The sequence below is a fragment of the Sprattus sprattus genome (genome assembly GCF_963457725.1).
Source record: "Sprattus sprattus genome assembly, chromosome: 10".
Lineage (NCBI taxonomy): Eukaryota > Metazoa > Chordata > Actinopteri > Clupeiformes > Clupeidae > Sprattus > Sprattus sprattus.
Genome location: NC_137908.1, coordinates 14,828,117 through 14,840,649, shown reverse-complemented (window position 1 = coordinate 14,840,649; position 12,533 = coordinate 14,828,117). Strand labels below are relative to the sequence as shown.

The 12,533-nt window shown below is 43.4% G+C and overlaps 1 protein-coding gene across 1 annotated transcript in view; it reads left to right on the top strand.

Moving 5' to 3' along the window:
* Window positions 1-206: 206 nt before the first annotated feature.
* The window catches only part of atp2b4 (ATPase plasma membrane Ca2+ transporting 4), a 55,386-nt gene continuing 43,059 nt past the window's right edge, over window positions 207-12,533 (top strand). The window contains exon 1 of the mRNA XM_080846254.1: window positions 207-869. The gene's annotated coding sequence lies outside the window, so the exon portion shown is untranslated. The remainder of the gene's footprint in view (window positions 870-12,533) is intronic.

The window sequence follows — 12,533 nt, the reverse complement described above, 5'->3', positions numbered from 1 at the left end:
TACTGTTGCTTGCTCTCAGTTTAACTTTCTGTCTAGTCCACCTTAAATGACTATTCCCAAACTAGTCCCTCCCTCTCCTCGCAGCTCGCCTACAGTCCTGCCACTCGGTCATCGTGAACGATCCCCTTTCGTTTTCTAGGCACGGCGATGGCTCGTAAGAACATCATCCGAAGACATTTTAGCGGACCCCTAGCCTGGTAGCGATTCACCATACTTTTACCGCGTTTGTTTTATGTGAAGGGAAACACACCCTCATCAGTAGTAACATCTTCGGAACAGAAAATAGTCAAGTAATCACTTGGATCTCCGTGCTCTCAAACCTGGTCTTTAGTGATTATTTCATCTTTTCTTTCGGAAAGTAAAGACTGTTTGGATTGTTTTGTCTCACTTCTTGCCTTCGGTAGTCTTCAGTGTCAAGTTATATAATGTCTCCATTCAACTTTGGCCATATTCAATTCACAAAAAGCCTATTATCAGAGTAGAGGAAAAATCGATTCCATCAGATTTGCAGAACTGATTTTCCGCCTATGTGCAGTCCTGTTTTCAAGTTAGATTTCATACTCGGAGAAAACAAGGGCGACTTGTTTATGTAAATGTGAACACACTGGCCATCCCTCGGTAAACAAAAACAATACTGAAGAAGGCTGCGATCTTTCGGTAGTTTGGTTCATATTGCATTAGCAGCCAAGGAGACGTCATAGGTCCAGACTGGAGGGTGCAACAGGGATTCCGCTCAGGCAGGAAAGGGGATTTCTACCGCCCAAGACTCGGGGTTAGAATGTATTGATTGTCAGGGTTGAAGAGGCAAAACCACTTGGACTGACGGGTTTCCAGCTGCTTGGGAGCTGCGGCGTCATCTCATCTCAACGGTATGCTCTTATTCCTTTTCATTTCACTTTGCTCGTTCTTACCAGGTGTGTGCATGTGTTTATGAAGGCTATGTGTGCGTGTGTTTGTGAGCATTTATTTCCGTCACCGACTCCTGCCGTACTCGCATATTGCTTTCCGTGTGTTTCTGAACTAATCTTATTCCATGTTTGGCTTAATACTTGAGAAGACGGACTGTGGAATCCGCTCTTTTTGGTACAAATTCTGATTGAGACCAGGTGAAATGCCGCCGCTCACAAAAAGTCATACATTCGTTTGAGCAACCTGTTTTTCCTGTCCCTCATACCAGGCAAACCAGAAACATTTAAGAGTAGCCTACTGGTGTCACGCCATGATAGTATTGGACGAGTCAATGCGCAGAAATCAACGCTCCGAACGGAAGAATTGATGCACGGCATGCCTATTACCATGTAGGTTAGGGATCAACCGTCAAAGTAGATTTTATTTAGGCGAAACCGGATGACTATATTCACATTGATTCTAATTATTAGGGCATATTTTAAGTGGTCGGGTGATCAGAAGCTCTCTGCAAACCGAAGGTTGTTAACGTGACGAGAGAAGTGATCCTTGTTTAATTAAGTGGCTGATTGCAGTAAAAATCCATTCTTCTGACGTCACATGAAAAGGATGGAAAGGGGCGTAATCAAGACGCACAAGCACTTTGTTCCGTTTCTAATGTTGAGCCAATAGCGCAGAAAGTTTACAGCGTTTGACAATGCAGTACTTCCATAGATCGTCTTCCTCTGGCCCAAGTTAATAGTGTTACGGTACAGTGTGATAGCCTCATTCTGTTATGAATCTGACCAAATGTCGCCGAAATGAAATTGAGCATTCTGCACAAAACCTATCTGTTTGAACAGTCACTGTAGCCATGTTGCGCCTCGCCCGTGAACTGGGTGTGCGCTTGCACTTGTTTTTAAAGGGGATTCCTTTGACGAAAGCACAAGCCTGTTGCAACAATCATTGAAACAACTGCCCCAGGCTCTAGTGGGCAATACACACAACGTCCAAACCAGTTGTGATTACAATAAACTTGCCCCTTCCCTGAATGCTTGCCATTCTGTTGTGTTGACCAGTGCTTCATTTACAACAATAATTTGGCGTCGCGAGAATGAGACGTGTCTGCCAGTGCTGAATGGCTGAACATAACCTGATATGAAGCCTCCACAGTTTTTGCCATGACTAGCCAATGGCTATTGCAGTGCAATAAATTCGGCAGCCGTGTTAGACCTGTTAACGGTAGGTTTGTCCCGTTTTCCCCTGTTATGGTGAATTCCTTGAATTATCTAACCTCAAGAGTGAGTCAGCATGGCATGTATACCAATTCAATTAATTGATAAAAAAAAAAATAATAATGAAAAAGAAAAAAAATCACACAGATATTAAGAAAATGCAAATTCAGCTACATAATTACTTAAGGGTTTGGGGATTTCATAGCATTAGCCTACATGGAATCAGACCATAATATCCATTATTTGTGGTCAGTGAATGAGAAACACTCTCTTCCCCTTCTACCAGTGATGGAATGAATTTTGTTAATTTCTGAGCATTATTTCCATTTAATTCATTTTGTTGCATTGTACCGGCCATGGCACAGATACTGATAAAGTTGAGATCAAATGGGGCATTGCTCTGAGATGTCTGCAAACAAACAACCATTTCAAATATCACTGTGTGGGGATCACCGTCTGGCAGCCTGAGCAGTTTGCCTAGTGCCGTTCAAGACCCAAACAGGGAGTTCCATCTGAAGACTGCCACTCAGTCCTCTTCTCTTCATATCGTGCTTGGTTTGTGCTGGGGGTGTTCCCACCCTCTCAGCCTCTTCTGCAGACTGATGCCATGTTCTGTTGTGCATATCAAGCTGTGTTTACTTTGCCAGCATCTGTTCTCTCTAATTAAGAGACAGCGCTCTGATCAACTCTGCCCCATTTTGTTTATAGAGCTTAACTTTGCTTCGGAAAAGCTTCAAGCTGGCCACGGAAAAGCCTCTCCTTTTCCCTCTCGGTGTTCCTCTGCCATGAATGGCTGTGGTGATGGGATGCAGCGGAGGGAGGAGGCTGCTATATAGAATTCAGAGCACAGCATGGTATGCCTTGCAGTGAGTTCAGGAGTCCCAAACGGATGGGCAACACAAACAGCAGCATTGTTCAGCCTCTCTAGTACACACCTGATGCACGACTTGAATGGGAGCATTCTAGCTGAATATAAAAAGCACCCCTGGTTGTACGGTGTTTCCCAAGCTTGTCCTTAATAAGGAATAATACGGCATTCATACCCCTTCAGGGCATACTACACTCTACTGAATCTATAGCTGAATTGTATATAGATTACACTGTATTATTAATGACGTGCTATCTTAGCCATATTATAATGTATCATTAGTCATTCAGACATGATGCGTGGCCCTTCAATCCTCCTGTATGCTTTAGTCACATTTATTTCTTTGTGGGCTCCATTTTGTTCTAAGTAGCCTCAGGTATATATGTAAATATTAGTTGCTTTATTAACTAGTACTCCGTTGTTCTCATATAAGTACATGGTATTTGTGGATCCACTTATGGTGGATCTGCATATTAAATAATATTTGGCTTTGCTGTACTGCTGAGAATTGCCGTGATTCCATTTTCAATGCAATTTTCATGCTTCATTCCCCACCGCCAATAAGAACCCTCCATTTACTCCCATCAACCTGACCTTTGGCCCTAAAATCTAATGTAATGTGTGTGTTGCACTACCATTTTCTTTAATGTTGAGGTGCAGAGGCAGGCTTAACCTGCACTGAGGAGGGATTTCATGGGAACTTGTTTTATGCTCTCGTTTTGTTATTTAAAAGAGCCTTGTGATTGTATGTAGTATATAATGAAATATAAACAGTGTCTGACTTTCTGCATCAGACTACTTGTAAGGATACTCTGAAGCAGAATGTTACATGATAACAGCAATGTAAAGACAGATGTATGGAGACAGACTGTGCATCTGTACAACTGGAGCACAAGGCATCCTTGATCTCAGAAGTCGCAATTGTCCATTTATTTAAAGGCTTCATACAAAGTCAGTGATGCATGGGCCAACAAAGTGTTGCCAATAGGATTGTGTGATCCTGCTGTCGACAGGTCAAGACAAATTAGCATGGAAGGGTGCAGAGTTAGCAGATTGATATAAGCCATTGTTTACTTTCAACAGTACTTTGTGCTTGCTTTGAGTTGACCTGAGGCCAGTTGTGCGCTTAGTAGGATATTCGTTGTAAATTGAGGTCGCACATGCAAGTGGAATTCTGTCACGGCTGTACAGTCCGGTCCACAGTAACATAGTGATGGTTTTACATGGTGGTGATACGTCTGTGACCAGGAATCTTTTCATCATCCCTTCATGACAAAAACTGCATTGTCACAAGGGGGTGTGATCCAGCTGGTATATTTGACTTTTTGTTTGGTGAGTGCTCTCTGCAGTGTAAGTGTAAGTGGCAGTCTCAGTGGTGCTAAAACGAACTGGCATCACCGGCGGTTCCAGAGTGAAATGGTCTACAAACTGTTACATTTGGCACTCTGCTCTGTGACTTTATTGACAAGGTCACAAAAGGCCTCTAATGGGGATTCCCATAATACTCACTGTCCTGGGCATGTCATTGTCTGAATGGATCTGTTCTATTATATTCCTGGATAAGAGTGAGGTGGAAAAGTAAACCCTGTATCAAGCCTTTATAATACCAACTGAAGAAATTTGGCTCACAATTCAAACTGTATCATTATATCATTGTAGAGGCATATGAAGTAATATCATTTGCTAGCCCACTTGCCTTAAAATGATAAATGGAACTGTCATACTTAGTTATTAGCGCTACATTTTAATGGGAAAACTGCATCGTCCAAAACACCATTAACAGGATCAAGGTCAGGAAAATCATATTTGTATATCAAATATGTTCAACCGTGCCAGAAGCAAATGGGAATTTACTCAAGTGTATAGGCGTGTGTAAGGAATGAGCACCAGATTTTTTGCCTCAGCTCGCCGTAGTATTGCCCGTATGTGCATTTCTGCCTTACTTTTACAGCAGGTCTAAAATTTGAGGCATGGAATTGGCCGTAAAGAAGGCTAGATTAAACCAAGCATGTAGCTGGATGCACAGATTTGTTATATTTTGTTTCATTTGTTCATTTGTTTTCAGTTGTCCAGATTCTTAGCATAACAGAAAAATGCAGCAGTACTCACAGCCACTTGTGATTTGTATTCATGCAGTTGTCATAGCTAAAATGCTCTCTTACACAAGTGCCTAAAGGAGCCACCTGATTATGGTTTCGTAACAGATGACACTTCGGTGGGTGGGAAACACCATGACCAAACGGACTGAGGAACTGGGAGTGCAGAGTTAAACTAGCAGCAGGCGGCATGGGCCGAGGCACAGCCGAAAAGAGGGAAATGGAAATTGGGATTGTTTCCTCATGCTGTGCGTTTTAACATATGTTTTTTTTCCCTACAGCACGTGACTTCAGGTCTGCATAGGCGTAGTTCTGTTTTACTCTCAGGTTTAAACATTATCCATGCCGGTACTCCTTTAGATTTGGATCTGAAATGATAATGGCAGTTGGTTGTTTTTTGCATGTCATAGTGAAATGTTTGGCAAAGGCGTGGCTCAAGAGTCGTTGGCACTTGGCTGGTTACCATTTTAACTTGGGAACAATCGACCCCCACTCGCCAGGCTCGCCCATGTCTTCCTGTTGGTTATGTGTGAAGAGCTCAGCTGGTTATTTATCACACAACTTCACTGTAGCTGCCGTAGCATTTGTTGAATGAGCTACGTGAGATCTATGAGCCTCTCGTGAGATCTATGAGCCTCTCATGAGATCTAATCTAATGTTTGTATCTGGCTGCACAAATAATGATGAGCGTTCTGCTGTGAAGTATGAAGAGTAGTTTTCACTTTTGTCATTATTTAGAAGAAATGTACGTTTACTTGGCAGCATGTTTTGACTACAAGTATGCATTATGTCCCTGATCTCAAGGCTTAAGTGTGTTTCTGGGTGGTTGAATTGGGGGGAGGCGGGAGGGTAAGCACATAGTTTTTCCATTATGGATAAGAATCATAAGCTTTTATAGCCCATCATTTGCAATCTTAGCTGCTGGACTCTGAGTTTAGTTCTGAGTTAATTGTTAGTCTCTTTTCCTTAACAAAGGAAACGAGTGGGTTAAGAGCTATTTTACAGTATGCTGCAAATGTTAACAAAGTCACGGTTAAGGTTTTGTTCAGGGCTAATATTAACCTTTGTCAATGACTCAATCTATCAGCCGGAAGTCTGCTTTTAGTTTTTTTGTTAATGATCTCAAGACTGTGTGTGTGTCATCTGAATGACCAGGTATGATAGGCTATTCATCTTATGATAAGACTGTTCAAAGCTGTTGTGAAAAGGGTTAGCTCTGAGATCTTTTTGTCAATTAAAGTAGAATTTTACAATAAAGTGCCTCATCTCATTTCTGTCTTGAACTGTATCTCCTAGGGAATTTTTCGGGGAAATATCTGTGATTTTAAATTGATACTTAAATGAAACAATAATGAGATCACATCTAGGTCTCCTGAGCTGTCAAAGAATGAGGAAGGTCCCTGCCCTGGTCTTTCCTCCCCCGCTCCCTCTTCGGGTTAATACGGTTTTGCTCGTGACAAGCAATGCTCCAGATTCAGCCGTACACCCAGCACCCAGACAAGTATGTCTGTTGAAGCATGGCCATCTCAAGCAGAAAGACCCATTTATTATGAAATGCCATACTTTATTTTCTGGAAGAAAAAGTGCTCTCATGGTCTCGGTCTGCAGATGGTCTGAGTATGCTAAGCATGCTAAGTGGACAAATTTGTTTTCTCGGCATCTGCCACATCTTGTGACACTGTCAAGAAGGAAAGAACATTGGGGAACAGTCACCTGAGTCTGAGTAAAATGTTTAGCTGACCAGTGACCCTCTCATTTTTCCATTAACAATCGGCAGGCAAGGAGAAAACCTTCTCTTCACAGTGGGAGTGAGTCAGAGTACCAGCGCTTTGTGTGGATGGATTTCTGTTATTTCAGGAACTCTAAATGCAGTTGGGTTGGAAATGTGCCCTCTTAAGTGTCATTGGCAGACACTGGGCGGTGGACAGGAGTTATTTAGGGTTAGAGTTGGGGTTAGGCACTGCTAGTGAACATACGCAAAAGACTTAAGGTCTAAAAAGACTTGTAAGACTTGTAAGGTGACCTCCCCTGCCTCCAACAAAAATAGTAATAGAACATAGCGAAGCACAACACAGAAATAATAAGTCTCTTTGCCCCCACTTAGAATCCTCCGGATATTAAGGATTTTTTATGAAGCCAAAGGTACGGTGCTAAAAGTCTTAATATCGTCATCTTTGATTGGAATTGATGTGTGGATTGAGTTGTTTAGAGTTGTGCTGATACCTGTAGACCTGTGTGCATGCAGGACATTGCTTGGCAACAAACTAGTTACACTGAGATTGATGACCACAGTAGTCATTTACGTCTCATATTGTACAGAATGTAGAAATACCAGTGACCTTGGCATTATCGCAACATGTCAGCCTATTGCTCTAACATCTGTGTGTGTGTGTGTGTGTGTGTGTGTGTGTGTGTGTGTTTTACGTTGATGTATGAGAGCACTGATAGCAGTGAGGGAAAAGGTCACAACTATGTTAGTGATATAATGATTAGTGTCGCTGGTATGCGCAGCCTGTAATAGTGATACCACGATTATGTATATTACTGCAACAATCATGTGATTATGATGTTGCGACCACGAATGCATGACTAGTTGTTTCTCAAGTCTAGTACTGTTCAGCTGCACCTGATAGTACTGGCTGTTGTCTTGTTTGGAAGGATTTTTTAAATATGTCTCTCCTGGTTCTGTTTTGTTACTGGCTTCTTCAGTAAAAAAGGACGATCTAATAAAAGAAAAGTGAAAGTCTATTGTCAACGCTGTTATCTAGCTCCGTAGTTATGGACACAATGCAGACATAAGCGACGTGAAACCATGGGAACATCATAAACCTAAAGGTTCATCCACAGTGTGTGTGTGTGTGTGTGTGTGTGTGTGTGTGTGTGTGTGTGTGTGTGTGTTTAGAATGCTCTGTGGTGTGATTACTTAACTCTAGCTCTAGGGTGAGCCAGCATGTGAAGGCATAAGGGCTTGCAGGGCTGGGCAGGGCTCTGGCTCTCTCTCTCTCTCCCTCTCCCTCTCTCTCTCTCTCTCTCTCGCTGTTGCAAGACAACACAAGGAGAGCTGCTCTGCTGTCTCTGAGCCAGTCAGGGAAGTGGAGTGGAGTGTAGCCCTGTAGAAGCCCATGGGCAGCCGTTGTGCTCTGGGCTGGGACACATTGGTGTGTCAAATTCGCTTCCATTTTGTCCATCACCCACAATGGTGGCACACTTTAGGCGCTGCTGAAAATCCAAGCATGGGTGCTGTTTGACACGACTTGACTCTGTTACGTGCAAGGCCTTTCCACCGGTAGGCAGCATATGGAATTGGTCAATTAAATGTTCAGGTTTTAGTCCCTACACCAGCACTTAAAGGTGCTTTAGTATCATACTCAAACCTCAGACACAATTCCACAGAAAGCCAGACACTCTGCCCACTCCATAAACTTACCACATTACATAAATGTTCCATTAATTCAGTCTTTTGCCCGAGTAGTCTTTTGCAGTCGTTGCCAGAGGTCTTGCATAATCGAATATTTTGTCACTGAGTCAGTAAGATGCTTCTGACAAGTATTGGCATTGAGAACTAAAATACCTGTGACTATTTTGTAGTAACCTCTTGCTTAAAGGTGTAGTCATCGACTCTGATCCCATACACGTTTTTGTCAAATTCAGCAAATTGCTCCTCATGGTCCGCTAGCTCTTTGTTCAGTGTTTACGGTAAAACAAAACTGTGATGTTTGTACACAGTCCTGGCTCTCTAAATGGGAAACAAACATAGTGGCTCGGACTGAGCCATAAACAATCCCAGCCAATTAACACACGTGCTTCAGGAGCATAGAAGGGAGGGGTGTAATTTGATTGGCTTTTGAGTGCAAATATCAACAACCTTTTGCGAAACAGAATCTTTAATAATTTGCATCAATAATGATGATTTTCATTCATAGTTCATCAGTTTTCTTAGAAGGCACAAGACCTGCAGTGACCCATGCTGATTTGATAACACCCCCCCCCCCCCCCCCCCCCAGCCCATCCCATCCCCTTGAGGGAGCCAAACAACGTTGATGGAAAACACCAAATGATGGTAGCGTGCCAGATGAATTGTGGGAAGTCCAATTCCCCTGTTTTACTTTGGCCACTTTATTTTGTAAACAAAAGAGGGTGTCGCACGTCGCCACTTTTCCGGCCCCTGCTGTCTTTCTGCATTCCAGCAGCTGGAGTAAGTAGGCGGTGGTAGTTCTGCCCTCTCTACCATCAAAGAGCATAAACCTCTCTCGTCATTAGTGTCATGCGCTAATTGAGCGGCAGTTAATCAAACAGATACTCTCGTACTTCAAAGGTGTCCCTTCAAAGGGCCCAGGCCAAGGATCAGCGTGAGTGTTTGAATACTGAAATGTTTCAAATCGTGGCTATTTCTTCATCTTGAGTCACCCCTGCCCCATACACACACATACACAAATGCACTGAAAGGGTAAACTACCTCAGACTAGCTATAGATCAGGAAGTCAGAATCACCTTTCTCAGGTGGCTGAATATCCAGTTTCAGTTTTATAGTGAAAGAAAAGACATTGGTCCCACAACTACGCAAAAGCAGTTAATTTAACACAGTATCAGTGACAAGTTAGTTAGTTTCTGTATTTTTCTTGCCTTTAATTGTTTTGAATCATTTTTAGGTCTTCATACATGACTGTCAGTGATCCCAAGCTGTTTGTATCTAATCAGAGGAGTAATCTCATATGGCCAGATTACAGCCTGATAAGATTAGATCATGCTTCGACGGTAACCATCCAAAAAATAACCAGGAGCTAAAGGACGTGAGGAGCGAGCGCCAATTTTGGTTTTGCACTCGATCACAGAAGGCCAGAGTGACTCATTGCTTATGTCTCCATTCGTCGTGGAATGTGTCTCCTCTCCTCTCCTCTCCTCTCCTCTCCTCTCCTCACAATCTCCCCAGCTCCCCCTCTTCATTATGTCCCTCTCGCCTGTTTTGTTCTCCGTGCGCACAGTCTGTCTTTCTGGAGTCTTTCATTCTGTGTGTATCCTTTCTCCTCTTTATTCCCCCATCTCTCTTTCAATGTCTCTCTCATTCTCTCTTTCTCTCTCCCTCGGTGTGTGTGTGTGTGTGTATCTGTGTGTATCTGTGTGTATCTGCATCTCTCTGCATCTGCTATTTGTCCCTTCCCCTGAATCATTCTGTCTCTCTCTCTCCCCTTGCCCCCCCCTCCTCTCTCTCCCTGTCTGTCTCTCTCTCTCTCTCCCTGCTTGTTGAAGTGAGCCTCTCCTCTTCCACCATGTGCTCGCTCTCTTGGTATGCAGCTCAGGCCTCCAAGCTCAATTGGGCGTGGTTCGGTTTGACTGGGCACAGAGAGAGCAGGGGTGGCGCTAGGGAACAGGCCTTGGATGGGGGGAGGGAGAGGAGTAGCCTCGAAGAAAACAAAGAAATAGCAACAGTCAGACAGAGACAGAGAGAGTGCAGTGTGGGGAGTGTCCATTTATGTTGTACACGTTTGTGTGTGTGTGTGTGCGTTTGTGTTTGCATTTGTGTATGTGTGTGCGTTTGTTTGTGTGTGTGTGTGTGTGTGTGTGTGCATTTGTGTGTGCGTGCATATTTGTGTGTGTGAATGCATGTCTGTGTGTGACTGAGTGTGTCCCCCTCCCCGCTGTTTGGATGACTCAGCCCGAGTGTGGATTGGTACAAGAGGAAATGGAATGCCAAGAATGAGGCTCTCACATGATTCTTCAGAGCCCAGGGCGCGACTGAGTCACTCCCTGAGACTCGCCGGGGCAGCCGCGCCGGGGCAGCCACGCAGGGCTCTGGAATGCTTTCGTGGAATGGGCTGCCACTCTGGTGCACCACGCCCCTGCCGGCCGTCACAGACTCTGGGCACTCCTTCCCTCCTCTCACCTGCCGAGGGTTCAGTCCAGTTGCGGTACTGGAGTGCATGTAACTAAGAGAGTGTCAGTAGCAGAATCTGCACTCCACTCAAAGATGCTTGACATAGCAAGAGGTCTGCTTTTTGTCCCTACCTTCTCTGTAGGACTGAAAGTGAATTCAGTCCCACTGAATGGCTCTGTACTGGAGGCCTTCAGAAACTGCAATGCGACTCGTCAGATGCATGGTTGTCTTCACATCCTGCTTTTTCCAGGTGAACCAAACAAGGAATTTCAAGAAACAAACTCTATACGAGTATGTGACAGTCGATCCAGTTAGTGATCAGTAATATATCATTACCTGAAAGAAACACATGAAGCCAGTTTTATACGAGCCCTCTGAATACTGCAGATGCCAAATGTGCTTGTTAGCTTACCAACATATGTGCTATAAGTAAAAATGTTGTAGAAATGGCAGATATTTCATTTGGGAACAGTGATAAGGAGGTTCATTTAAAATAGCTGAGGAACTGCTTTGCCCACGACTATGAGGTGCCACACATACAGAGCAGAACTACAGAAATAATTGATCCTCTGAAAAGGTTTCCTGCTATGGGTCTCAGGAACCCCCTGACCCTGTCCACATGAGAGAGTGTATTCATCCTATGTTTACAGTTTTTCTCGATCGCTTTGATACAATTCTCCAAACTACCTGTTCAGCCGCCACATCATCTAGTCACTTGTGCACATGACATTTTTTTTAATGTCAACGATCACTAGTCTTGTGATTGTACTGGGCTCTAGACATGCAAATAAAATGGTCATTGGTCGCACTGGTGCCTCTGACATTTAGCTGGTCTGTCTCTGTGCGTGTTTAAGTGTGCAGCGTTATATATTTTCTCCGCACCCGCATTCTATGACAGGGGAGGCAAAGCAGGCATCCAGAGCTGTAAGAGGGCCCCTGAGGACAGCTGATTATTTTAGTCCACAAAAAATGACAAACCCGTGAGAACAGAAGACTATGCAGGAGACTACAATGACATGTCCAGATCTTCTCTGCAGGTTCAAAAACAAAACAGTGGTTAGAGAGAATCTGTTACGTTAACTTAAGTAGGTGCAGAAACTGTTACCTTTTTTCCTGCAGATAAATGGGTTGTCAATTTGAACAACAATTAGCTAGCCAGTAACTTAATAATAATATATGATATTAATAATGACCGTCGGCTATTTATCCTGCTAGGTGTTTTGTAAGGAGCTTGCATTAACCTTCTGGCTTATTTCCTACACTGTCATGTTTTTTAATAACTTGTTTTAATGCGTTAATGGCAGATGTTGTATGTAATATGGTTGTTTAGGTCTGACAGTGTCCACAACCTTAGCATGACCTAGGATGTAGCCAAGGCTGTGGATTAAGAATTTCATAAACAGCTTAGAAGTGGGCGTATTTGTGGATGTGAACTGGCATTGTTCTCTCTAAACCAGTAGAAATCAAGTCTGTTTTTAAAGCTAGCAGACTATTCAATTGGACTCTTTTTTCTGAAGGAGATAAGCTGAAGTTTCTTTATGCTTCCAAATAAGTAGCCTTGCATGTCTCTACAGACA